Source organism: Heteronotia binoei, chromosome 2 (assembly GCF_032191835.1).
Source record: "Heteronotia binoei isolate CCM8104 ecotype False Entrance Well chromosome 2, APGP_CSIRO_Hbin_v1, whole genome shotgun sequence".
NCBI classification, from domain to species: Eukaryota; Metazoa; Chordata; class Lepidosauria; order Squamata; family Gekkonidae; genus Heteronotia; species Heteronotia binoei.
Genome location: NC_083224.1, coordinates 169,291,635 through 169,317,831, shown reverse-complemented (window position 1 = coordinate 169,317,831; position 26,197 = coordinate 169,291,635). Strand labels below are relative to the sequence as shown.

The following is a 26,197-nucleotide window of genomic DNA, read 5'->3' as shown; positions in this document are numbered from 1 at the left end:
TGTCCATGGGGTCGCAAAGAGTTGGTCTCGACTGTGCAACTGAACAACAAATCCAGAATATGGGAACTTTCAAAGTGGACCAATGGTGAGGACTGGCACACATTCACTGGATCTCAGTGCTCAAGGCCCATGGTTCCTGGCTGCTTGTGACTTTGAGGATCCTGGGTTAGGCAACCTTGAAATTATCTTGAAGAATTTCCTAGCAGAAACTACAGTGAAGATCACTAACTTGTGTTACTCCCCCCCCCCCAAAAAAAAGTTTTAGACAGATTCTTAGAGGGTATCAGGGCTTTTTTTGTAGCAGGAGCTCCCTTGCGTATTAAGCCACGCGCCCCTGATATAGCCAATCCTCCAAGAGTTTACAGGATTCATTACAAGGCCTACTGTAAGCTCTAGGAAGACTGGCTACATTGGGTGTGTGGCCTAATATGCAAAGGAGTTTCTGCTACAAAAAGAGCCCTGATGTAGCCAATCATACAAGAGCTTACAGGGCCTACTATAAGTTATAGGAGGATTGGCTACATCAGGGGTGTGTGACCTAATATGTTCTTATTCAAATATTAATTTGGCAATCAACTGCATTATAGTTGATTACACCTGAAAATTTGGGTATAGCTTCTATGGGGTCACCCCATCAAAACACTAGTAGCTTTTCCAACAGAATGGATTCTAAATTTTTGTGAGGAGAGTGATTTTTGCTGAATACTTCCTACTGCAAGTACCTACCAACACAAAAAAACGCAATTTCAAGAAGCAGAGACTGCTTTAATGAGAGGAGAAGGCAGGGAATTTCCTGTAGTATGCCGTCCTCTAGTGTGACATCTTGTACCATTTAGAAGCCAAGCCTTGCTTTTGAAGAGGCTTCTGTTATTCCGTTCTAATCTATCAGTGTTTACAAACATCTACAGGGGGTAGTGCATAAGAACTGCCTTGAAGGATGAGATCAGGGCCCACGGATTCCAGTATTCCATTTCCTCCAGTGATAAGCTAGGTGCTTCTGAGCACTTACATAAGCAGTGCGTGGCAGTGATGGCATTTCCCTATGATTATTTAGCTAGATTTCAGACCTATAGTCCTCTACAAATAGAGGAATTCTTATAGATAGCTTCAAGAGGGCATTGGATAAACATATGGAGTCAGAGATCCATTAGTGGCTATTAGCCACAGGGTATTGTTGGAACTCTCTGTCTGGGGCAGTGATGCTCTGTATTCTTGGTGCTTGAGGGGGCACAGTGGGAGGGCTTCTAGTGTCCTGGTCCCACTGATGGACCTCCTGGTGGCATCTGGGTTTTTGGGGATTTTTGCTGCTGTATAACAGAGTGTTGGACTGGATGGACCATTAGCCTGATCCAACATGGCTTCTCTTATGTTCTTATTATGTTTGTATAGGGATTCCCTCTAGCTCTATCCATGGCATTCCTGTAAGCGAACCTATTTCTCTTAGATTCTCAATTTTACTGGACTGTATAAACTCTCAGACATATAGAGCCACTCCACCTCCAACACTTCCCTCCCTATCGTTCTGATAAAATGTATACCTAGAAATCACTATGAATCACTGTATTCTCATCTCACCAGGTTTCTGAAATGGCCACAATGTCTACGTTCTCCTCTGACACTAAGAATTCCAGCTCCTCCATTTTACCCGGATACTTTATAGCATTTGCATATAAACATCTATAATTCCCAGACACATTAGACCTGCAACCTTCCTCCAATGGCCTCTAGACCTTGCCAGGTAATCAGTATTGTTTGTCATCCTCTCAGTGGCCAGTCCTAATCAATTTCCCTCTAGAACAGGGGTCCTGGTACCAGTCCATGGCCTGTTAGCAACTGGGCCATGAGCTGTATAATTATTTCATTATATATTACAATGTAGTAGTAGTAATAATAATAATAATAAGATGACATTGGATTTATAACCTGCCCTCCACTCTCAGAGCAGCTCACAATCTCCTTCACCTTCCTCCCCCACAACAGACACCCTGTGAGGTGCATGGGGCTGAGAGAGCTTTCCCCAGAAGCTGCCCTTTCAAGGACAAGTCTGCGAGAGCTATGGCTGACCCAAGGCCATTCCAGCAGCAGATAAGAGCCCGCACACTTAACCACCACACCAAACTAATAAAAATAAAGTGCACAATTGTATCATCCCGAAACAGTCTCTCCCCACCCCCCACCCCGGTCCCTGGAAAAATTGTCTTTCACAAAACCGTTCCCTGGTGCCAGAAAGGTTGGGGACCACTACTATAGAGTTGTAACAACTACCTTTTCGTGTTCTAGAGATGAGTCATACTGAACCAGAGATGTTTCATCTCATGTCAGCTTTATCACAGGTTTTAAAAAACTGCTATGCTGCCTTTTTGATTTTAAGCACCAGCAACCTGGTTCCTTCTTGGAACAAATGGAAGCTTTCTCTTTTGTACAGATCCTGCTTGCTCCAGAAAGCATCCAAGTGCCTAAATCTGTATGAACTCGTAATTGTCTAAATCTGTAACTGAAAATCAATGGGACCTCTCCCCAATCTTTATCTCTTGTTTTCAAGACTTGATGCCACTGGTGGCAATCTTTGATGCTAGGGTATTAGTAAAGTAGAATTGATTTTTTTACCCAGTGGCCCCTCTCTCACTAGCTGCTTTAGAGCACTTCCCAGTAATTATTTGGTCACTAATAGTTGCTGAGTTTGCCAATGCAGTCTGCATTTATTGACTTCCAGTACAATTATTTAGCTGTCAGAAATGGGGAGGGCCAGATTAGATCATATTTAATAGGTTCCATCATCAGACTTTTGAGTTTGCTTGCTGTATACAATCTATGTTCTGCCGGTGAGTTAAGTCCTCTTCCTAGGCAACATAGCCAGTGGTTCAGGAAGTCATGTGTGCCTCTGTTGAAGGTGTTCATATGATGGGCTAAGCCTGTGAAGGTTGTTTAAAACTGTATTTTGGGAAAACATTTAATATATTTGTTAAAGCTCAAAGCGGTTTTGAGTAAAATGCATAGGGTATGCTCTGTGGTCAAAGACAGATGATGGTGGATATCATATTAAAGCAAAAAATTAAAGAATTTGTAGATTCACTGGGAGAAAGTGATGTGATATAAAATATAGATAATAAAAACAGATCATAGGCGGCTTAAAATAACACTCTAAGCTAACATATTGTTAAACAATGAGCCCCTTAATGAAAAGACTGGGTGAAAAGAAGCATTTTGCCTTGGTGCCTGAAAGAAAACAAAGTAGATGTCAGGTGAGCCTTAAGGGAAAGGACATTCCACAGCATAGGTGCTAGTACTGGGAAGGCACTCTCTCTGGTTGCCACTCACCTCATTTCTGGAATAGAAGGCTGAGTCTCTCAGTGTGTGAATTTGGGTGGCATTTGGGGTTTCTGTAGTAATCTGGAGTGGTTGCCTAGACATTGCCCCCCCCCCCTCAAATCAAGACGAAAAGAGGATGTGGAAACTGTAAAGTTGGAGGACAGCTGGCACTGGAGAGGGGAAAGGAAGCAGGAACAAAAGGGGGAAAATAGTGGTTAGAACAACATGGGGATAGGGCCAGACTGGGGGAGGGCCTTTCTCCTCATAAATCCTCTGCTTGTATATGCTGTTGTTGAACTGTCCTGTTCTGTTTGGATATGAAGAACCCTTCTGAGGGTGTACAGACTTGGCACTGAATAGTAAAAATGAGAGCTGGTGCAAAATGCAGAAATCTACAAATGTCTCACTGTTGGGGTAATAGTGGCATGGTACAGCCCATTCTTGCACACATTTAGTAGTAATTCTTGTATCTCTGTAGATTTTTTGCTGAACTTTCAGACAATGTGTCTTGGTCAATACTCAAATCATTGGCTCAAGAAAAACGCAGTATACACTCACTGTGTTCTGCCTTTCAGAGGTAGGACTGCCTTCTCCCACTGTTGGTATAGCCAGTGCAGCACGATGATTGATGCGTGTTGTTTGGAAACTCTTCAGCTTCTCCTTTGGTTATACAGGCAGGTCTTGGTATTAAAATGCTCTTGAGACTCTACTGTGGCCACAGATACATTTGCATGTGGGGCAGCTGAGTAAAAAGACTAGTGTGTTCTTTACAGGTGTGTACTAAAAGCAGGGATGTGTGTGCAGGGTATGTTTTGTAGAAAAAACCCAGCAGGAACTCGTTTACATATTAGGCCACACCCCCTGATGTCAGCATTGTTTCACACAGGGCTTTTTCTACAAAAAAGACAAGCAGGAATTCATTTGCATATTAGGCCACACCTCCTGACACCAAGCCAGCTGGAACTGTGTTCCTGTGTGTTCCTGCTTAAAGAAAACCCTGTATGTGTGTGTATACTGAGTCCAGTCAAATTGCAGAAGGTCGCTAAATTTACAATTTCTTGGGAATTTGAACTTTCCCCCATTTTTTTAAAAAAAGCAGTTTTCAAGGGCCAATGGTTCCAAAGATATGCTTGAAAATATGTGGTTAAATCTCATTCAGCCGCTCCTTGGCTTCTAAGTTTTCTGATGGACATGCGGGGGGGGGGGGATGGGACTTTAGTGTCCTGCTTCTGACAGAAAGTGAGTATATTATGCCAGTAAAAGAAATTGTAGCATACCAGCTACTGAAAATCATGTAGATTTACTTTGCATAAATTTTAACATGGGTTTAGAATTAAGCATCCCTAGTAAGAGAACTTGGTGAATTCTTGATAAACGACACATAGCAATTTGGACTGCGAGTGTGTCTCTGTCACCCTCCAATGAATTCAAGTCAGTATTCTACCTTGATGGGCATAGAAAAGATTGTTGTTCATTTCTTCTCCTCCCTCTCTTTATTTTAAAAGTCTCCCATTTAAACTGCTGCCCGTAGCATCTAGTTGCTAAGCAACAAGTCCCCTGTCTCTCTCTCTCCTTGTTGCTATGGTGTTTCTTCCCTGCCTTCTATGTTGAGACTGGCACAAAGCTGATTTTGGCCATCTCGCAAACTGGGAAGAGCCTGTTGGTATTCCTTATATAATGATGCTAGACAGTGGTCTGACCCTGCTCACCTTTAATAATAATCATGTGTATATTGAATGCAGAAAAGCAATATGTCATGCACAGATTTGTAATTAAAAGAGAAAGGGTCCCTCCTTCATGCCCTTTGAGGAAGGTGTTTAAGCAAAGCTCCTCTTCTGCCTCTAAAGTGGGACTAAAAACTGAGAACCAGTGAGAAACACACCTTCTATTTCATTTCGGCATTTTGTAGAGTTTTCTTCTCTGTTGGTTGATTCTGGCCTATTCTGGTCTAGTGACGAAAGCTGTTATTGGGTTTGTTGTGAAGTTGGAAGGAGAATAAAGTGGAGCTCTGGTGCTAATGTCGTAAACACAAATGCAGTTTCATTGCAGCTCTCCTGTCCACTCAAGATTTTCTAGGATATCTTTTTTTGACCTGGAATAATTTATAAAGTATCTCCCAAGGTATTTCACAGTAGGGAGTGGTATTCCAAGGAGGTTTCCCATCCAAGTACTTCTGAGATCTGACAAGATTGGGGCTTGCCTGGGCTATCTTGATCAGGGCAAACTTTCTGTTGTTTGAAGTAACACTTCCCTTTGTCTGTACTAAATGGTGTTGCCAATCAGTTTTGTAAGGTGACTGAGTTCTGGCATTGTGGAATTCTGGTGTTATGGGAGATGGAGGGAAATTTCACTATTTTCTCTGCATTATGCATAGTTTTGTAGACCTCTGTTATGTCACTCCTCAGGTGACTTTTTTTTTTTGATTGAACTAAAGTCCCAGCTACTTTAATTTTGTTTTATAGGGAAAGTGCTCCAACCCTGTGATCATTCTGGTTGCCCTTTCCCTAGAACTGTTTGCAGTATTCCCAATGTGACCACATCAGGGGCTTATTTAAGGACTTTGTTCAGAAGCTTCCATTTTGAGTAAAGCTGTAACAGAAAGGAAGGGCTGTCCACCACCCATTTCTCTTCTTAAAATAGACACTTCCCCTAGTTTTTTCTTTTAAAAGAGAATATACAGGTATAAAGTATTGGCATACTACTACAATGGCATTGTTTATACCTTGCTTTTGTTTGACAAATATAGTTGATTGCTTGTTTTATTCATGTAAGTCCTAATTGGCCAGTTTAGTAAGCCACAAATGTATTGTAGTTTGCTAATAATATTCAATAGGATCTGTTGGTGATCCTTCAAATAAATATTTCTGTATTGGACAGTGTTTGTATTTTGTAGCACTGAGCAGCAATATATTGGGTCAAATGAAAGTATTTTCCCAGGCAGAAGGGCTAGTGTGGTAGTAGTAATAATCTTTCTGTGACACTAGGAGCATTTGAAGTGCATCAAGTAATCTCACAAAAGCTCTGTAAAGCCTTTCAGTATTATTGTTGAATTGAAGGTGGACAATACTCTGAAAGAGAGACTTGCTGACAGTTTCATAGTGAGCTTGTGGCTGAAGAAATATGAGCAGTTAACCCATGGTGAATGTTTTTGTTTAATGTTTTGATTTTGTTAATAGTTTGGATCCAGTGATGTGCAAATGGAAACAATCTATTTTGTGTAGGTCCACAAGATCTTGTTCAGCATCTCCCCTTTCCTTCTCAGTTTGCTTATATATACAGTGACACACAAACATGCAAGATCTTGAGCAACAGTCTCCTCCCATTTCCATAATGTACCTCAGGGAGCCATTTTGAGAATGAAGAAGCTGTAAAGTTCACTTTTTGAAATCCCAGGATTGGTTGCACAGTGTATCTTGCTGAAATATAAGTGGGGGGGTACAATCAGTGCAAACAGTTATTGCATTTACCCCTCACATTTCTACTGGCTCAAGAACTCTAGCATGAACAGAAATTTTGCGATCTAATCCAATAGTCTAATGTAGTATTTTGAAATATATTCTTTGAAGAATATCTGCATTGGTGGCATCCTTCTGCATTGTGTATACCTGTGAAGAAGTATATATATTTTCCTACCTCAAAGCGATATATCCACTTGCAACAAAGATTTTAATGTTCCCTTCTGAGTGCAGGATAACGTGATACTATTTGGGCTCTCAAAAGGATAACACTGAAGTGGAACTTTTTATAGTCTGAGTTAAGTCCTTGCCTGAAAAATTATTGAGGGTGGAACTTGCTATTTAAACTGCCTTTTAGTAGGCTGTGCTTACCAACTGTCTGAAGTTGCATAACATGAATATCATAAAATTGTGCCGTTGTTTATTTTGGTGCCTGTCCTTCCCAGGAAACACCTGGTGTTATTTAAATGGAAGGACAGCAAAGGTTTTTCTCAGTTGTATCTTGATCTTTATCTGTTAAGCAGTAAGTTGACTCCTCTTGACCTCAGCTTTCTCCTAGTGCTTGTTGTTTATTGCACAGCATAAAGCAGGAATCCTTACACTATAATATAATGAAATCATAACAATACAAAAATTATTAGTATTAAAACAAAGCCAGTTTCAATTGGAATTAAGAGCTGCTTAATGGGCTGCTTTGTTCAGCTGCATATGTGGTTCTGGAATAGAATACCTCAGCATATAAACAGAGGTGCAAGTTTAATTTATCATTTGCATTTATTTATCTCCCGTTTGGACTCAACGCAGCTTTTAGAACATCATTCTCCCCTCTTCCATTTTCCCACAGCCACAACCTCATGAGGTAAGCCAGGCTGAGAGTTTGGGATGAGCCCAAGGTCATCCCATGAGCTTGCATGGCAGAAATGGAGATTTAAACCCAGATTGCCCAACGCCTTAGTCTGTTTCTCTGTCCACTACACCACACTGGCTCTCAGCTGGAGAATGAGAATTTGGGAAATGTCACAGAATTAGGGCTGGATTGAGACTGTCATCTAACCCAGTGCTATTTTAATTTCTATATTAATTAGACTCTGTAGTTGAAACTTTGGTTCTGTTTCCCAGGAGGCCTTAGAATGCTTCACATCACATTGAGTGATGTGACCTTCGTGTTTCAGACAACAGCTGTCTTTTAGCCTCACATGACTTTTGCATTTTAGAATGTTTATATTCTATAAAATTCTAACTAGAGTATCAGAGCCTAGCTACCTGAGACTATCTTAGTTAACCTTGACTCTCTGAGTCAACTAGCTTAACCCAGCTTTCCTGGACCCTTGTGACTCTAGAGAGATATAGAGAAAAGGTTGAGTTCTGTCACTATATGTCAGATACTAGGCACAGAGTTGATTGGCAGTTACATTGGCTCCTAGGGAAGGGAAAAGGTACTTTATGTATGTATTCTTGTTCATCGTTGTTCTTGCTAACAATCCATTTTCTCTAGGTCTTGACAAGAGCATCCAAGGATATCCTTTATAACATTATTGTGCACAATGTTTAAGTATTGAATTTTGTTTAATGGTATATGATTCGTATATGTTTTATTGAATTTACATTTGGGATTGAAGTTAAATAAGAGGTTTTTTCCCAACAATTGTCTTTCTTGATGCAATTGGGAAACCAGTTTTTCTCCCTCTGCAGATGAACACAGTGGAAATGGGATTGCATGAATGGGTCCCTGCACCCCTAATTTCCCCAACAGGCAGATGTGGTTTTTTTGCTGGGTGTTTTATATACCCACATTTTGGGGAGTGGAAGGGGAACCCACACTGAAAATGCCCTATAATTTAAGCCTCTGGGATTCCAATATGGACATCCTGTTTTAGAGATATAAAAACTAATCTTCCTGTTAGTATCTTTTTTATTTTTGAAAAAAAAGATTAAGCCCCCCTTTTCTCCTGATGAATAGGACTGAAAGCAGCTTACTTAAATTTAAACACAAATACAGTATCGCATTGTTAGAAAGTACAGATAAAAGGAAGCAAGGCACAGCTTTCACTCATAGACTACCAAAGACATGCTGTAAGAGCTCTGCATTACAGAGCCTCTGAAACCTGTGTAGGGTTGGGGGGCTTTCCTCACATCCTTGGGAAACCAATTCCACAGCCCATTGGCAGCTGCAGAGAAAGATGGAGGCTGAGCAAAAGCACATTGGTTCAAAACATGCTGATGTCATAATGTGTGACTGAAGAAATGGCTGATGGAAAGTGCTGTCAAGTAACATCTGACTTACAGTGACCCCGTAGGGTTCTCAAGGCATGAGACTTTCAGAGGTGGTTTGCCATTGCCTGCCCCCCACAATTACAACCTTGGTATTCCTTGGAGGTCTCCCATTCAAATGCTAACCAGGGCCAACCCTGCTTAGCTTCTAAGATCTGATAAGGTTGGGCTAGCCTGGGCTATCCAGGTCAGAAATTAGAGATATAAATGAATGTATTTTACAATAAATGCTGTCTATAGGAGTTGGCAGGCCCTATCAACAATAATATCAACAAATTGGCAGGTTTGAGAAGTTGACAGGAGAACAAGAGTGGGAGGAAGGGAACTGAGGCCAGCATGTTAAGAGATGAGCAAATGCTGGTATATTAATTTAGGCCTTATTTTAATTGGAGATGAAGACTGAGGTTAATCAAGGGCTTTGAGGGAAAAGTGGGATTTGAAGAGGGAGTTGAAGGTGGGGTAGAATATGGCACCACGTAGGTGTTCTGCAAGGAAGTTCAGGCATACAGATTAGCAAGGTTGGAGTCATTGCAGACTGTATGAACCTTTTTGGAAGCTGAAGATGATATAGAGAATGTCAGACTGAGTGAATGAATTGGCTGTCATGTGCACTGAAAAAAATAGAGCAGGTCCCACATTCAGTTCCCAGCATCTTCAGTTAAAAGCATCAGATAGCAGGTGTAAGAAATTCCACCCAAGGCATGGTGAACTGCTTCCTGTCAGAATAGGCAGTACGGACCTCAGTAGACCAATGGCACTTGACTTGGTATAAGGTGGCTTTATGTGTGTGTGCCCACGTATAGTGGGAGGATCTGCATCAGTGGCATCTCTGACAAGGGGATGGTCAAAAGGAATTGTGATGCTCAGCATTCTTTATATTCTCCCACACTGGGCTTTATTTTACTTTGATTCCTAGCAGCATATTCTAGTCTTCGCAGATGCGTCAGTTGTAAGAGGGCTGGCATGGACAATCTGCCAGTTCCTTTGCAGTATCTAGACCTGCCCACTTGTGCTTGTGTCATCTTTGCAGATTGCAGTCTTTAAAGCTGGCGTCTCCTGTCTCTTGAAATTTAAAAAAAAAATATTTAGGAAATGCCTGCCTGACATGTTCAACAGCCCGAACTGACATTATGATCAACCGCTCCTGCATCTCCTACGCCTTCAATGAGTGTTTTACTTGATATTTTGTAATTATACACAGCAGGATTACTGAAATTAAATATAACTAAATGTAAGCGTCTTGGAAAATTTCTTCACCACAGAAGCCTGTCATTTTCAATTGTGTGTTGCGAACAGCATGCTTGTTAATAATTTACTACTTTAAAGGTTGCAGAAGAGTAATTAATATAAATTCATCCCAGAAACCATGCATATTTTTTAAAAAGGGACTCTAAACTTCTGAATTTTTTTCTTATGTAGAGAAGCTGCCTTAAGTACAAATGCTATTCTGTTAGTATCTGCATTGATATATATTCTTTGCCAGATAGTTGATAGCATTGTCGAGGTGTCTTAATTTTAAAAGACATATAACCATATTCTTTTGCAGTATGTTAAGGAAACCAGCAGTGTCAGCATCTCCAGTTTTCCTCTTGATGTTCAGCCCTGGTCCTTGCTCTGCCCTTACATGCCCACTACTTTTATTACTTTATTTTTAATGGGAAAATCTTTATCAACCAATAGGTTGAATTGTGTGATCTTGATGTCTCCAGGGACCCTGTCCTGGCAGTTCTTTGTACTGAAATGAGTCATCTCTGAGAATGCTAATTATGTTTTAATTTCGACCAAGCATCACTTCTTTTTTTTTTTTCTTAAGGAACTTAACCCTATGTTTAGCAGCAACTCCAGATGAATGGCCAAACAGTACATACAACATGGGGTGAAATGCTGATGTGTGAAGAGAACATCTCCTCCCACATCTGTCACTACCCTGCTGAGGTGTTCATTAACCAGTGCCACTCACTCAGTGTTGGGTGTTTCCAGTTAACATAATGGCTGAATTCAGACTTGTTTGTCATTTGTCCTTACATTTGGTCACCTGGCATTTGTGGGAGAGGCTGGTCTGGTCAGCAATGTTTATTGATTTGTAATAGATGTGTAGCATCTCAGGATAAAATGACCTTTTCCAATACTCCTTGTCTTAAAAAAAAAAAAAGAATTCTACCCATAGTGCTTTCATGTAGCTGAGGGTAGAGATCTTGGGTTTCTGGACTGGTAAAAGTATGTGTGTGTTTGTTGTTCTCCATTCTAAGGTAGATCTGTTTATTCACCTGTCTGCAATTCAAGAACACAAGAGTTGCATTGTTTGATCAGCAAATGCCATATTGAGGTTCCATCGACTCCATGGGGGGCACTTTATTCCTGCAGCCTTAGAATTATATAAAGCCAAAACTCTGTGGAACATTCCTAGGTCCTACCTCTTCTTGTCTCCAGACACATACAGTTGGCATACATGTCAGTACTCAGAAAGAGAGAGATGATCCCATATATATACAGGGCCTAGGCTTTAAAAGTAAGAACCAGCACTTTAGTTGACCCTGGAAACATAAGAACATAAGAGAAGCCATGTTGGATCAGGCCAACGGCCCATCCAGTCCAACACTCTGTGTCACACAGTGGAAAAATTTTTTATATATATACACACACACTGTGGCTAATAGCCACTGATGGACCTGTGCTCCATATTTTTATCTAAACCCCTCTTGAAGGTGGCTAAACAAGTAGTCAAGATGCTTGAGTTGTTTTAGAACAGTTGTGATAGGCTGTTCTTGGCTTAGCCCAGTCAAGATATATCTATCTTTTTGCTATCAAGTCACAGATGACTTATGGTGACCCTGTAGGGTTTTCAAGGCAAGAGATGTTCAGAGGTGGTTTGCCATTACCTGCCTTTGTGTCATGATCCTGGATTTCTTTGGAGGTCTCCTATCGAAGTACTAACCAGGGCTGACCCTGCTTCGCTGCTAAGATCTGGTGAGATCTGGCTGGTCTGGGTAGTTGAGAGATGTGTAGCTGCATTTTGCACTAATTGATGTTTCCAAGTTATCGTTAAGGGCAGCCCAAATCTTAGTATTGAGCTTCAAGAGTATAGTGACATGGATCAGCATGGCCATGTCAGCTGAGGCCAGAAGAGGAGGTAACTGATGCACAAAGATAGTGTTGATAATAGGCATTTTTAGCAGCAGCAGTCTGTTTTTCCAACAGCAAGGCTGGATCCAAGGACACTCCTAACCTCTTCACGGGTCGTCTACCCACCTTCAGTGAACTGAGAGAGTAAAAATGGCTGGAAAGGATAGGACTGGGTGACAGAGAGCCTCTGAAATAGTTTATTTTCAAATCAAGTAGATTCTTTGCCCTCTATTTTTATTCAGGAAACTCAAACATAGTGGCTGCATTTAAATGTTTCAAACAGACAACATTGAGCAAGGATCTGCACAAACCTGCTTTGTTGCTGTAGTTGTGTGTGTGTGCATGCTTGCTCCCTCCTCCCTTTGTGGCAAATCTTGATTAGGAACTAAATGGTTACCTATGGCATACAAATGTAGATGTGTGTGGCTTAACTGGAAGAGAGAGGGAAGACTATTATTAAACTGCACATCCCTGTTTATATGTTACAGATAAACCAGTGTGGTGTAGTAGTAACCTATTTCTCATATTGTGAGGAGAATGATGTAAGCTGTTTTGGGTCTGCATTGGGGAGAAAGGTAGGTTATAAACAGGTTTTTGGGGATTTTTTGTAGCAGGAACTTCTATGCATATTAGACCACACACCCCTGATGTAGCCAATCCTCCAAGAGCTTATTGCTCTGTGATAATGAATGAATTAATTATTATGATTTAATTAAAAATGAATTAATTAATTAATTAAATAAATGACCAGATTAATTAAATAAATAACCAGATTTGCAGCACCACCCTAAGTAGAGTTGCTTACACCTCTGTCCACTGAAATCATTGGGCTTGGAAAAGTGTGACTCCACTTAGGAAAGCGCAGTTCATTTCTAATTGTGAGAAGAAAGAAGGGAGTGACACATCCATGCAAGAACAACCTGCAGCATAATGTCAGCTTGTTGTGACATCTGAATGCTGCTGATAAAACTAAAGAGAAAGGGAAAAGGTCCTTGTCAGCTTCTTTGCTCTCCTAATTTTCTGAATGGTAATCTTGGTTCTTTTAGTGAATTTAATCTCATTTAGTTAACAAGCCAAAGCAAAACAAGGAAAGGGAAAGCTTATTGTGTGATTTACTTCTAAAATGCCAAATGCCCAAGAGGTTGCCTTAAAAGGAAAACACCCATTGCACTCTTCATAGGATTATGGCAGAAAATGCATGTGGTTTAGATGGAAATAATTCTACGTCTGTAATTGTATTGCTTTTCTTACAGGAGAAATCAAAACTAAATTCCCAGGTTCTTCTATTTGGTGTATTTATTTTGTCTATCTTCTGAGAAGGTATGATTAGATTATGTACTGATTCTTGCCATTATCCTGTGGCTCTTGCATGGCCCTGAAGGTTGTTTCCCCCCCTGAACAAAACTATATTAAACAATTTTACATTATATGAAGAAATCCTCAAGCAATCTGTGCGCACTTCCTTTTGGGGCGGCTGCTGCTCCTTCCTGTCCCATTACTCGGGTTAGGATTAAGTGAACAGCGGATGAGTAAAATGAGCAAAATGTTGGGTTTCTTCTTTTGACGGATTTTATTTCACTTCCTTTCTAGTCTGTAAACAAATGTCCATGTCAGTATATAAAAAGCCCCAGGCAAGAGAGTGGTCATTAAAAGGTAGGACTCAAGGTGGAGGCCAAAGTGACATTCAAATACTTGTTATTGCTTCTTCCTGAAAGAAGAAAACTAATACTAAAGTACTGATGGTGGTATAATTTTGCCTCTGCTTTCTTCCAGCCAAGACCTTTTTTTCCCCCTTTGCATTTTAAAGAATACTTTTATAAACAGAAATTTAAGATTACTTCAGTGTTTTGTGTCTGTGTGTGTGTGTGTGTACATATAAAGCTGATGACTTTATTGTGACTTTGTTGTGAAAGTTATCATAGCACTTAATAACATAAACATGTTATTTTCAATAAACGTATTTCTTTGCTGTCTCTGTTCAAACTCTTAAGTTAGTCTATATATAGTTTGGCTATATTTTCTAAAATTAGAATAACTGAAACCCTGTTTTTTTAAAGAAATAGGCGGCTGTATACATTTTTTGCAGCTGTTAAACTTAATATCTATTCTGAATCTCCTTTGGCAATGGTCCCTTGGCAGTCTGCAGCATAATGTAATTTTAAAAAGAGACTTGCCCGTAACTACCGGTGTTCCCCTGCAGTGAGCTGCTTGCAGAGGAATGTTGGGTGTGTTTTAGGCACCCTCAAAGTTCACACAAGGAGAAGATGTGTCCCAGCAGGCCTTCCAATAGTGACCATAGTGCAGGGGTGGCCAGACTTGCTTAGCATAAGAGCCACATAGAAGAAATGTCAGATGTCTGAGAGCCGCAAGACATGAACGTCAGATGTTTGAGAGCTACAAGGAAGGAAGAAGGGAGGGAGGGAATGAGAGGTGGAAAGAAAGCAACTTTAAATGTATTCTCCAAGTTGCTGGCTGGCTTGGCTTGGATAATTGATACAAAAGAGATAAACGCCTTCTCCCAGCCAACTGATGGGATGGTGGGGGCTTTGAGAGCCACACAATATGCGTGAAACAGCCACTGTGGCTCCTGAGCTGCAGTTTGGCCACCCCTGCCTTAGTGAATGCCCCAGAAACCTATGCAGTGCAGAAGGGTTGCGTGACACACCCTTAGGGTATTAAGAAGGAAAGTATGAAAAGCAGCCAGCTTAAGGTGTGTTTAATATGCAGTTTTGTACCTACAGCGTGAGTTGGACTACTGTCATTTTAACATTTCCTGGTTTTCCCCCTTGTCACGATTGCTGGTTTGTAGTTTCTGAATAAAGTCTTTTAAGTCTGTAATTGTTTTCCCCCCCTGAAGTACTGTGCGTGGCATTTGCACTTTATATACAGTAACAAAAGATAAGTAAGAGAAGTTAAATGCCTCACTGTTGGGCATTTTTGTTCCTGGAAATGAGTTTCCATCGATCTCTCCCCCCCCCCCCCCCAGTTTCTCTGGGTAGGTTGACTGCCCTTCAGAAATCCTTTGTGGAAAGATGCTGTCAGCTTCTGAAAGACTTAAGTTGCCAGCCTGAGATTCTTTAAATGTAACTTACCATTTGTGCTTTTTAGTTTTGTGTTGCTTTTATGCTGCTGATAGAAGCAGGCTATGCAAGGTAGTGATTGTAGATTATCATAGGCTTCCAAAGGTCACTTGAATAAATCTGTTGATCAGATGGCATTGGGCTTTGTTTTTCTAAAGGTTTGTTTACCAGTTGGTATTTCTCCCAATAAGAAGTGATTACTCTCTGAAGGGGGAGAGGGGATAAATGTCTGACAACATGCAACCCTCCCCATAGTACCTCTATATTGATTTTTACAAGTTTGTAGCAATCCTGCCATAGATAGTGAATAACTGTTTTTATTTGGGTGTATACTAAAGGTTCTACCATGCTAGAGCATTTACTTGATTCCAGGTTAATTACCATGTGATTTCAGTGAACTTTAGATAAAATAGGTTTTTTCAATATGTTATTTTTCATTGGTGTGATTAGCCACTGGTATGCTTGACTTAAGCCAGTGGTATCTGCCAGTGAATGAGGGACAGTGTTAGGCTGTTCATAACACCTTACCCAGCCCTTAAAAACTAAGAAAGGAAACATGCACGGACATTTTATAGCATTGTGCCACTGTATTCCTGACATGTAAAGAAATATCTCACCTGAGCAAAAAGCCTATCAGTGGCTGGTAGAATGAAGGTGTTGTGGTAGAGATTGAAGAGGGTGACCTGTTAGTTCCACGTCGGTTGTAATTTTGTGGGCTTTATCCTAAACTTGATAACTTGTTGGTGTACAAACAAGGTGGAAGTTATTTCACCCAGTTTCCTTGTGGGAAAGGGGAAGGGCGGGATACAAATAAGAAAGAAAGAAAGAAAGAAAGAAAGAAAGAAAGAAAGAAAGAAAGAAAGAAAGAAAGAAAGAAAGAAAGGAAGGTACGTACTTATTCGTAGCAGGTCCAGAATACAACTTCTGGCTAACAGGAATAGGGCCATGCTCTTCAGACCTGTGTAAACTCTTAGGAAGGGCAGATGTTGATCCACCAAAGTCCAGGGCTTGACAGATGGTCTTGGTGATTGCCACAACAACATTGTCCATCAAGCAAAGTTGCTAGGAATTTAAGAGGGTGTCACTCTGGGTGGAAGTCATATGCTGTGGCACACACATAACATAACCTTCACATGCCTTTTTCCTTCTTCACTGGGGACACCATGGAGAGCAAACCACATTGGATTGTGAGTGCTAGAGCATTCTGCTGGGTTCGGAAACTGATGTTTCAGAGACTTTTCTAGAGATTCCAGCTTGAGATTCCCTGTTTAACTGGTTCAGGAATCATGATACCTCTTGGACAGATAGTTCAGGCTTATAGTCAGGGTTTGAAGAAACACTAACCCTGAAGAACTAATGCCATGAGTCTAAGGAGATAAGACTGAATAGAATGTTTTAAATAGATAACAGAGGATATAGAATTTCAGACTGAAGGGTGACCCTAGTAAGTGAGACTCAAACTTACCTTTGCCACATGCAAATCTAATTTTGTTAGGACCCCTAGAAACGTCTTGCCTTGTGGGCCATGCTTAGTGATACTACACACACCCTCTTCCCAGCTATTGCTATTTAGGTCCCTTAATTTATTAGTTTGTTTTTTAAAATTAAAACAACTATATCCTGCATTTTCCTGTGGTTTAAGGTAGCTTACAATAATAGTTCAAAATATTTTCAGTTAAAACCAAAAATAAAATAGGAAGCCCCAAATCTCTCCCCCTCTTCTCCCCTTAAAAGATGTTGCTATTCAAACATATTCAGAAGCCCTGGCAAACAGCACCTCCTGAAGCTCCGCCTAAAGATCTCCAAGGAACACCCCCCCACACACCCCGGTCTCTTCAGGGAGCCCATTCCACCAAGCCAAAGCCATGATGGAAAAAGCCCAGTCTCTGGTCAGTGTCAGACGGGCCACCCTATGTGGCTGTCTGATGATCATAGTGGATACACCGGGACATATGGAAAGAGCCTACTGCAAAATTATAGCAAAAAATATTGGTTGTATAGGAAGACAAGGGAACTCATGGACAAACTAAAAATACTGCTAGTAACATCTGGATTGGTAGTTATGAGCACATCATTGTTTCTGTCACTCACAAACATATGACCATACACCTTTTTTGAGTGGGCAAGTGCCACAAAAAGTTGTTAAACTATATATGTAGATAGTTATATATGCCTGGATATACTATCGCCAGCTGCGAACTCCCTCTCCTTCCATTTAGCAGCTGAGGAGCCCTGTCACTGTGGCCAGATCCAGCTGTTTGAGCACATCTTTGTATTTAATATCATTCATAATGTTTTGATCCATGTTGGTAGCCAGCTTTTGGCTGAAAAGGAGATTAAAAAATGTAGGGTGGGATCCTTTGGTTGTGTATACAGATGTTGCTCATGTTTGTGGCTTTCCCCAACATTCCCTTTCCCACCACACCTCTCATAACCCCCCCCCCCCCGTCATGCGCTGTCAAGGTAACTTGGTTCTCCAGTTAATAAAAAGTTGTACTAAGGATGGAGGAAATGTGGTGAAATCACCAGCATCTTGAACGTGTCAATAGAAGTCTTGTTCTCTATACTTCCTTAGGAAAGCTTTCTGTTGGTGTACAAACAAGGTGGAAGTTATTTCACCCAGTTTCCTTGGAGTTCCCCTTAGCCCGGTGGTGTTCCATTGGAGTCCCACAAGCCCTGGCAATGCCTTTTTGGGGTTGCAGAGGAGTGCTGTGGGGAAGAAAAAGGCAGGGGAAAATCCATAACTTCTGGCACCTTCTCAGCCTTTTGGCTAAGATCAAGTGTAGTATCTTCTTATTCATTTGCAGGATCCAACCCAAAATTTATATACAGTCACCGAGCTGGGTTGTGGGGGAAGCACTGGAATTCCCTGGAAAAATTTCCAGGGCATAATTCAGTGAGAAAATCAGTAATAGTGGGTAGGCTTTCCTACTCATGGCTACTGGTGTTGCCCTGCAGTGAATTTCTGCAGTGAAGTATTTTAGGGCCCCTTGCTGCTCATGTCAGGAGACAATGAGTTCTGAAAGGCTGGACAACAACCTAACTATGTCCTAGACATGGGCCCAAAGTTCTCTGCAATTCACAGGTGTTCTGTGGTGGATACTCAGGGTTCCTCAAGGAATTTTGATGCTGGAAAAGTATTCCCTGAAGACGGAAAGTTTCAAAACCTGACAGCTTAATAAGGCATGCTTAATGTGCTGCTTCATACCTAGACTGTGAGTTGTACTACAGTCATCTTTACTATTTCCTGAAAGGAGATAAAAATAGAGAAGATGGGGTTTATTCACAAGCCGTGACAATGCATCATTGTGTACAGATTTTTTTCTCCATTTCTCTGACTTCAGTGGTATATTGTCCTGGTTTCTTTTTCTTTTCAGTGTCTCGCTGCCTTTTGGCCCCAGAGGAATTAACAGCACGGATAGACTTCTCATATAGCTTCTTGTAGTAAATGATGTTTTTTGAAGGTTTATAGGTGACTGGGTGTGCCTGTGTATATGTACTTTTGTAATTTGTACTCAAGAGTTGTTGCCCTTTTGCAGCTTTTCCGCAGAGCCTCGCATTGCAGAGGATTGCCTTAGAAAGAGTCAGATCCTGGAATTAACAATTTACATATGGCACCCCCAACACTTTTACTCCAGTGTGTCCTACTGTATGTGTGTTACCTCATTAGAAGAAAAACTACTAGCACAAACAACATTTAGTGGCCTTAATATAAAGAAGAGGGGGGAGGTAAGAGTACCATTTCTCTCCAAATAGCTGATGACCTATGATGAATAGGTCGTATTCAGTAATCTGATAAATTGCTGAAAATATGGGGGAAGGGGGGATTCAGAAAGTAGAATGGATTGGTTTTGTGGAGGCGGTGGTAGATGTGACGGATTTGGAGGGACTCTGATGCCAGCTCACTCATGGGATAAACAGCCACGAACAGCAGTATACTAATTACTGATGGTGAATCAAACCAAAATCTGACAAGGATGCTAATGTATTTGTTGTCAGTTTATCTGCGTTTTTTTTTTTTCAGTTTCAAAACTACAGTGTTCTAGGGGGGTGCTTTAAATAGTTCTCTGTCACATGGATGAGCATGAAAACAATATGAGCATGAAATATGGGCATGGGGAGTTAATATTGTCATGTGATCCTCACCTTTCTAGGATTTTAAAAAATAAAATCATTACTGAATAATAGAAACAAGATATTTGGTGGTATTTTAAAGATGCATAATTTTTTATATTGCATATACTTTCATGGAGTATATGTTGTAGCAATGATGATAAGATTCTCAACAGATGTTGTGCAGCAGAGATGGCAGTAGAATGGTGAAACAATAGGCTGGCAGCCCTTGATGCTGAAGATTTTAATCTTACAAAGTTTCATAATAGTCAGTGATGATAATGCCTTCTTGCTTTGTTCTAGTATGTCATTCCATAAAATTGGTATGATGCCTGAGATCTGGCAGAGAAAAATTGTATGGTCCTAATGGCCGAGAGTTGGGACCACAAGCAGAGCGTGCTGGGGGCCTACTGGTTGTGTGGTGGAGAACAGGATTTGATTCCCCACTCTTCCACATGCAGCCTGCTGAGTGGCCTTGGTGCAGTCACAGTTCTCTCAAAACTCCCTCAGCCCCACCTGTTTCATAAGGTACCTCAGGAGAGGAGGCGAAAGGCAATTGTAAGATGCTTTGTTGTGACCCCTTAAAACAGATAAAAGTGGGGTATAAATGCCTGAAAGGAACATAATTGAAACATACTTGGATTCATACAGTCCCTCATGTATGTAGGTCCTAGGCAGTGAAGAGCATTAAAGATAAGAAGTACCACCTTAAATCCCCGTGAGATGACTGATGATCAAGATGTATTTGAGAAAAAGTGCTGTAAACAGGAATGCCAGCCTTCTCAATGCCAACAAGATAGCCCTCCAACTCTTTTTATATCCTTTGCAAGATATAAATTTCTCCACCCAGTAAACCATTGCTGAGATCCCAGTTGTACCAACTAGCATTAACTTGATCTTGTCCTGATCCAGTTTCAGTTTTTCCCAATAGGCACAATCTGTTTTCAAATATTGATTCAGGATGCTACAGCCATTTCTTGAGGTGTAATTGTTAAAATATAGAACTCGATGTCATTGATGACACACAAACAACCTCAGTTTGAAGTATAATTGAATTTGCTTTTAAGGGCAGCCCTTAAAGTGGAGTGCATTATGGTAGTCCATCCAAAAGGTTACAGTAATGTGGATTGGCACAGCTACATCAACTGAGTCCCCATGAGATGACTGATGATCAAGATGTATTGATGACACACAACCCCAAAGCTCTGGACAGTTTAATTTTGCAGCCAGACACTGATATTTAAAAAGCATAAACAAATGTACTGAACCTTATGGTATTACTGCATTGGTCAGATTCTATACAGGCTTCTCAACAGAAACTCCTTGATTGGACAAAAAAGGCCAGAATCAATGCAGAGCCTTCTCTTTCATCTTTACCCTCTTTTATTTCAACTAAATAGTGATACTCTGTTGGTGGCAGATGTGTTCAAACATATCTGGAGTTGCTCTGCCATCACCTGCTCAATTATTTTGGGTGAGAAAAGAAGGTTGGAAAATTCCTCTTTTGCCATGGAAGGCTCTTTTCATAAGTTTCTCAATTTCCCTTGGCATGACTTAATTAGCCAAGAAGGGCAGGGATCCAATTTGTAGGTGGTAGCTGCTTTCATAGTTCCGAGAACCCTGTCTGCATCTATCAGGAAGATCAGTCAGAAGCTGATAGAATTCTGACAAGCAGATGCTTCCGAGAATGCCTCTGGTACATGATCTACCTTTTAACCTGATGTCAACATTGGTTCCCATGCCAGCTAACAATCTTGCAAAAGTGTCACATCAAACTGCTGAATTATTTTCAGTAAGGCAATCAGATCTAAGGAGCCATAGGTCCCAAAACCACTTTAAATAACTGTGCTGGATGAGATCCAGCTGATGCAGTGATGGTGGAGATTTTTTTTTTAACCGTCTCATAGACCTTCAATGAGCTCTGTGGCACATTTTGTCTAATTTGACATGGGTCTTCTGCCAGTGATACTCAGTGGGAGAATATTTAACAGAGAAGTATGTCCACCAGTGTAGAGTTGATAAAAACTGCATGCCCAGTCAGATAACAAGGCTTTGGTCAAGCCAGTCCAATACATGCTTGAAGAATTTAATCATGGGTCCGAGAAATCTTATTCTTTGATGATCTGGCATTGCACAACATTAGAGTTGAATTAGAGGCACAGGGAGTTTCTCTGCTTGCATCTCTTAGGGTGGGTCAAGGGGAAAGCACCCACGTCTCCCTTTTATCCTCCCAAACCAACCCCTCCCAACCTCATGCACAACTTTAATACCTGTGGTTTTAGCAGTGACCATTGACCAACACATAAAATGGTACAACCAAAAGATAAAAACCTAGTTTCAGAACCCAGGCAACCTTAATTTCCATGGCTTCTACCACATCCCCACCTATTAATGTCCCTCCACCCCAAATAGCAACTAGAATTGTACCCAAGTACATAGTTTCACAAGGGAGGATCATGCCAGAGGGAGCTATCTTCTAATGTCTGTCTCCAGCACTACTTTAGGGTGCTAACTTGGTGGTGATATTGCAGTAGAGAGGGCTGCTTTACCTGGAAACTAATGCCTAATCCTGTGAACTGTTAGTCTTTATGTTTAGAATCATAGAGTTGGAAGGGATCTCCAACCGCCTGCATAAAGCAGGAAATTCACAAATACCTCCCACCCCCTAACACCTGCCACACTCAGAAGATGGCAAAAAAAAACCCCTACCCCCCAAAAACCCTTGTCAGAATCCCTGGCAAAACTGGCCTGAAGAAAAATTGCTGCCTGACCTCAAAGTGACAAAACAGCATTTCTCTAGGTGTGTAAGAAGGAGCTATGATGTAACCCTTCCTGCCCTCCTTCTCATGATCTGTCTAAGTTCACAGAATCAGCATTGCTGTCTGATGGCCATCTAGATTCTGTTTCTAGCACTAGGCTCTGTTTTCCCCTCTGCTGGTGGTCTGACTGCCCACCAAGCACAAGCAGCCCTGCCCAAACAGGGCAGTAAACATGATAAGACGGGGAACAGTTAGGGGACACAGCAGGCTACCGTCTGTGGTAGAAGGTGACTGGGTTGGAAGTGATTGGAGGCAGTGCTGCACACATTCATGTAGGGCAAAATGTTTGTACATGGCCATATAAAAACTGTTACATTGCAGTCCCTAAGCATGTTTACCCAAAAATCTTGAGTTTAGTAGGTTTTAATTGTAATCCTAAATACAACTTTAAAGATTAACACTTAAATTTTAAAGATCTTTAAGCTTCTTTGTCGGTAGTATTACCCCACTGGAGTTTGTGTGCTGAAGGGTGAAGTGTTCCGTTTTCTGCTGTTACTAGGTTGAGTATTTCTATGTTATTAGTTTCCTCCAGTCCCTTCCCACTATACCCTTTTTTACTATTTATTATTATTATTATTATGATTCCATATGATTATCTGCCTGACTTCATCCAGGCAAGCAATAAAAAAAAATTGCAATGTGGTGATAAGTACAGAAATCAAAACATGTAAATGAAGGCACCAGATTTCATAGCGGAGAGAGTCATCATTTCAGGGTTATTAACACAAGTGTGTTGACGCGGACATAAATTTGCAGAAGTGAAGATGGAAAAATTGGTGCTGATATTGATGTTTCTCTGCACGATTGTGTAATGAACTGTTGTTGTGGATTGTACTTAAATTATATACACAGGATGCTTTTCATGTCAGTAGTTTGTTATGCAACATGTGTTGAATTCGCAAAGGAGCCTAATGGTATTGTTGTGTACTTGAGCCAGGAAACCAGAATAACTATCTGTTCTTTAATTGGTTGTGCTGCATAATGGTTTTTCTGTTTGTTTAGAAGTGGCCTGGATTCATTTCACATTGCGTTTATGGCGCTGACTGGTGATGTAATTGAGTGGAAATTGGGGATAGAACTAAGGATCTATATGTGGAAATTGCAATCATTTAATTTTGGAAACGTTTTAGTATTATTTTGCAGTCACCTTTCAGTTCAGAGTATAAGAACGATGAGATTTTTTAAAGAGGAAATCTGCTTCCTTCTCCAACATTCATATCCTCTCCTTTTTGTGAAAAGATGGAATGTATTTTCATTAAGACTTTCAGACTTGGTGTGGTAATTGAACTACAGGGAGTTTGTCATTCTTTTTTAATTAAGAGTTTTTTTCAAACAGAAAAACAAAGAAAAATTCAGCAAAAAAGAAGTTTTCTCGATAACAAATACTTATTACTAAATTCAAACTTATAACATGATTACTTACTCGAAAGTCATAACTGAGTTTCATCCATAAATCTACTTTCTTTTCTCCTTAATAATATCTTTAATCATCAAATCCACAGATCACCAAGTCATTTTTTCCCTTTCGTGCCAAAAGTTGATCAGGGGTCCACCAAAAAATGTAGATAATGTCTTTTCTCTAATCAAGGGAGTAAGTTTAGCCATATCTGCTTTTTCCAGCATCTTTGACAACCATTCTTTTACTGTGGATATTTTTGTGGGCTTCCAATTCTGTGCATAAAGTAGCCTCACTGCCGTTGTCATATATAAAAACAAAGTTCCATGAATATTTTCAGGCTATCTGTCCATCAGTCCCAGAATGAAAGCTTCTGGTTTCATTTGTGTAGTGATTTTTAAAATCTTCCGCATTAGTAAATGTATTTGTATCCCATTTTTTTTGCTTTGTTACAACTCCACCACATATAGTGAAAAGTCCATTCATGTTGCTCACATTTCCAACATTTATTGTCATTTTTAAGCTAAGGGTTTTTCAGCTCTTTTGTGGGGTTTCTAGAAGCCTATCTTGGTTCCTCATTGAAAATATTAGTAAAGGTAGAAGCAATGCCCTGAATTTTATAGCGTTGTTACAGCTTTTTATTTTGTTTCTGCCAGTGATTCACAAGTGACTTGCTTAAGGGTATATGAGTAGGCTAAGGTTGTACTATTTTATGAGACAGAAAGTAGGATTATTTTTAAGGCTGTAGAGATGGATGTTGGACTTGGCCTGAGGACACTAGGTTCAAATCCCTGTTCAGCCATGAAGTTCACTTAGTTGTGTTCTTGGGCCTGTTATTTTTCAGCCTTACTCTACCTCATAGGATTTTGTGAAGATCTATATGAGATGGAGTGGCCACATGACTCTCCTGAGATCCTGGGAGGAAGAAAAATGGTATAAAATGAATACTCACATCTTTTTAAGATTCCCATTTATCCAGTATGAAAATCTTCCCTGCATTTCTAATAGGACAGTAGTGGTAGCCTTTCAGTAGCATTACATGTATGCAGCAAACTCTCCAATCCCAGTCAGAGCATTCCCTCTTTCAAATACAAAGAGCTTCTGTTTTCTGGTTTTGAATTAGGCAGAAACCACCAGCCTCGCCTGCTCCCAACTGTTTTCTGGTAGTTAAAAAACACGATGTCCTAATGAGAATCCAGAGAGTGGAAAAGTTAGTGATGAATCCCTTTTAATTTCCTTTAATTTTCACATCATAGCACTGGCACTGGAGATCTCCATTGAGTTTCAGTCATACGGCAAATTAAAAACAAAAAAGCTGCAGTGAAATAATTAATAGAAAAATCAATGGACCTGCCTGTTTAAAACACCCACAGTGTAGCTAAATATTTTGTTCAATTTGTATGTGTATTGTGGCCAAAGCTGGAAGTACTTTAAATTCCTTGCTGTTATGCACTTTTTCTGGGGTTTGAGAGTAGAAGGGAGGTACAACTTCTGCTGCCCTGACCTGGATGGTCCAGGTTAGCCTGATCTCATCAGCTCTCAGAAGTTAAGCAGGGTCAGCCCTGGTTAGTACTTGGATGGGAGACTACCAAGGGGGGGGGGGAGTTCAGAGTTGATACATGGTGGCAGGTGATGGCAGGCCCTCTCTGCATATCTCTTGCCTTGAAAACTCTGAATGGATGGCTGCCACTTGACAGCAGTTACTGTCACAGCACTTTCTTACTAGTACTGCATACTGGCCCTTGCTGGCTTACTTTTAGTTCTGTTCGTAGCGCCATGTAATTCCTGCCTGCAGAGTAACTAGAAGTGCAAGAATGTATAAGTGTGGGATTCCCCTTCTGTGTAAATATTGAAATGGCTTCTTGAATTCCATGCTGTACAATTGCAGTGCCATCCTAAGCAGAGTTACACCATTCCATGTCAGGTGAAAGCAATGGGTGTGGAAGGATTTAATTTTGTTTAGGATTGCTCTGTAGACCAGTTAAGAAGGGATATGAGCAGGGTTTTTGAGAAGGGAACTACAAATCTTAGGAGACTTTCAGTGAAACCTTGATCTTCAAATTGGGATAAAACCAAATTTAAATTAATAGTGTAAATAAGCTCTCTGCCATTATTGCTTTTTTCTGAGAACACTCTGGATTCCCCCCAAAGCAGAAAGATTGTTTCTCTACATCATGATACTCAACAATTAGATCTTCTGGTTTAAACCATGAGTTGTTAGAGTGCTCAGGCTGTATAACTAGAAAGTGTTTCTTGCATCTGGTATACCAGGTTTGAATGCTCTTTCTATGTTGAAAGGGTTTAACTGTAAAAGCTTACAGTTAATTGCAACTAAAGCTTCTTATTCAGTGTGTTTGGGGGGGATGGTTGATGTGAATAAATGAGTAGGTTGTTTTATTGTGTGGCACTGAAGACATTTATAATCCGTTAACATCTATTGTGTAGCAACGCTATTGAATACATTCTGGTTTTGAAGGTGATAGTTTTCCAGAAATCAATACATATGATACAGTGTTGGGATTAACGATATGTTTACTCCTTTTTCTTTCTTGTAACTAATCAGAAAGTGAGAAAAGAGGTCTTCTAGTTCCTCTCCCCTCCCCCTCCCCCTACAACTGGACAACTATAACT

The 26,197-nt window shown here is 40.5% G+C and overlaps 1 protein-coding gene and 1 pseudogene across 4 annotated transcripts in view; both read left to right on the top strand.

The window, feature by feature from the left end:
* C2H1orf21 (chromosome 2 C1orf21 homolog) overlaps window positions 1–26,197 on the top strand; it is a 166,846-nt gene that overhangs the window by 34,036 nt on the left and 106,613 nt on the right. The window lies entirely within an intron of this gene.
* Window positions 17,989–18,219, top strand: LOC132567844 (U2 spliceosomal RNA; annotated as a pseudogene).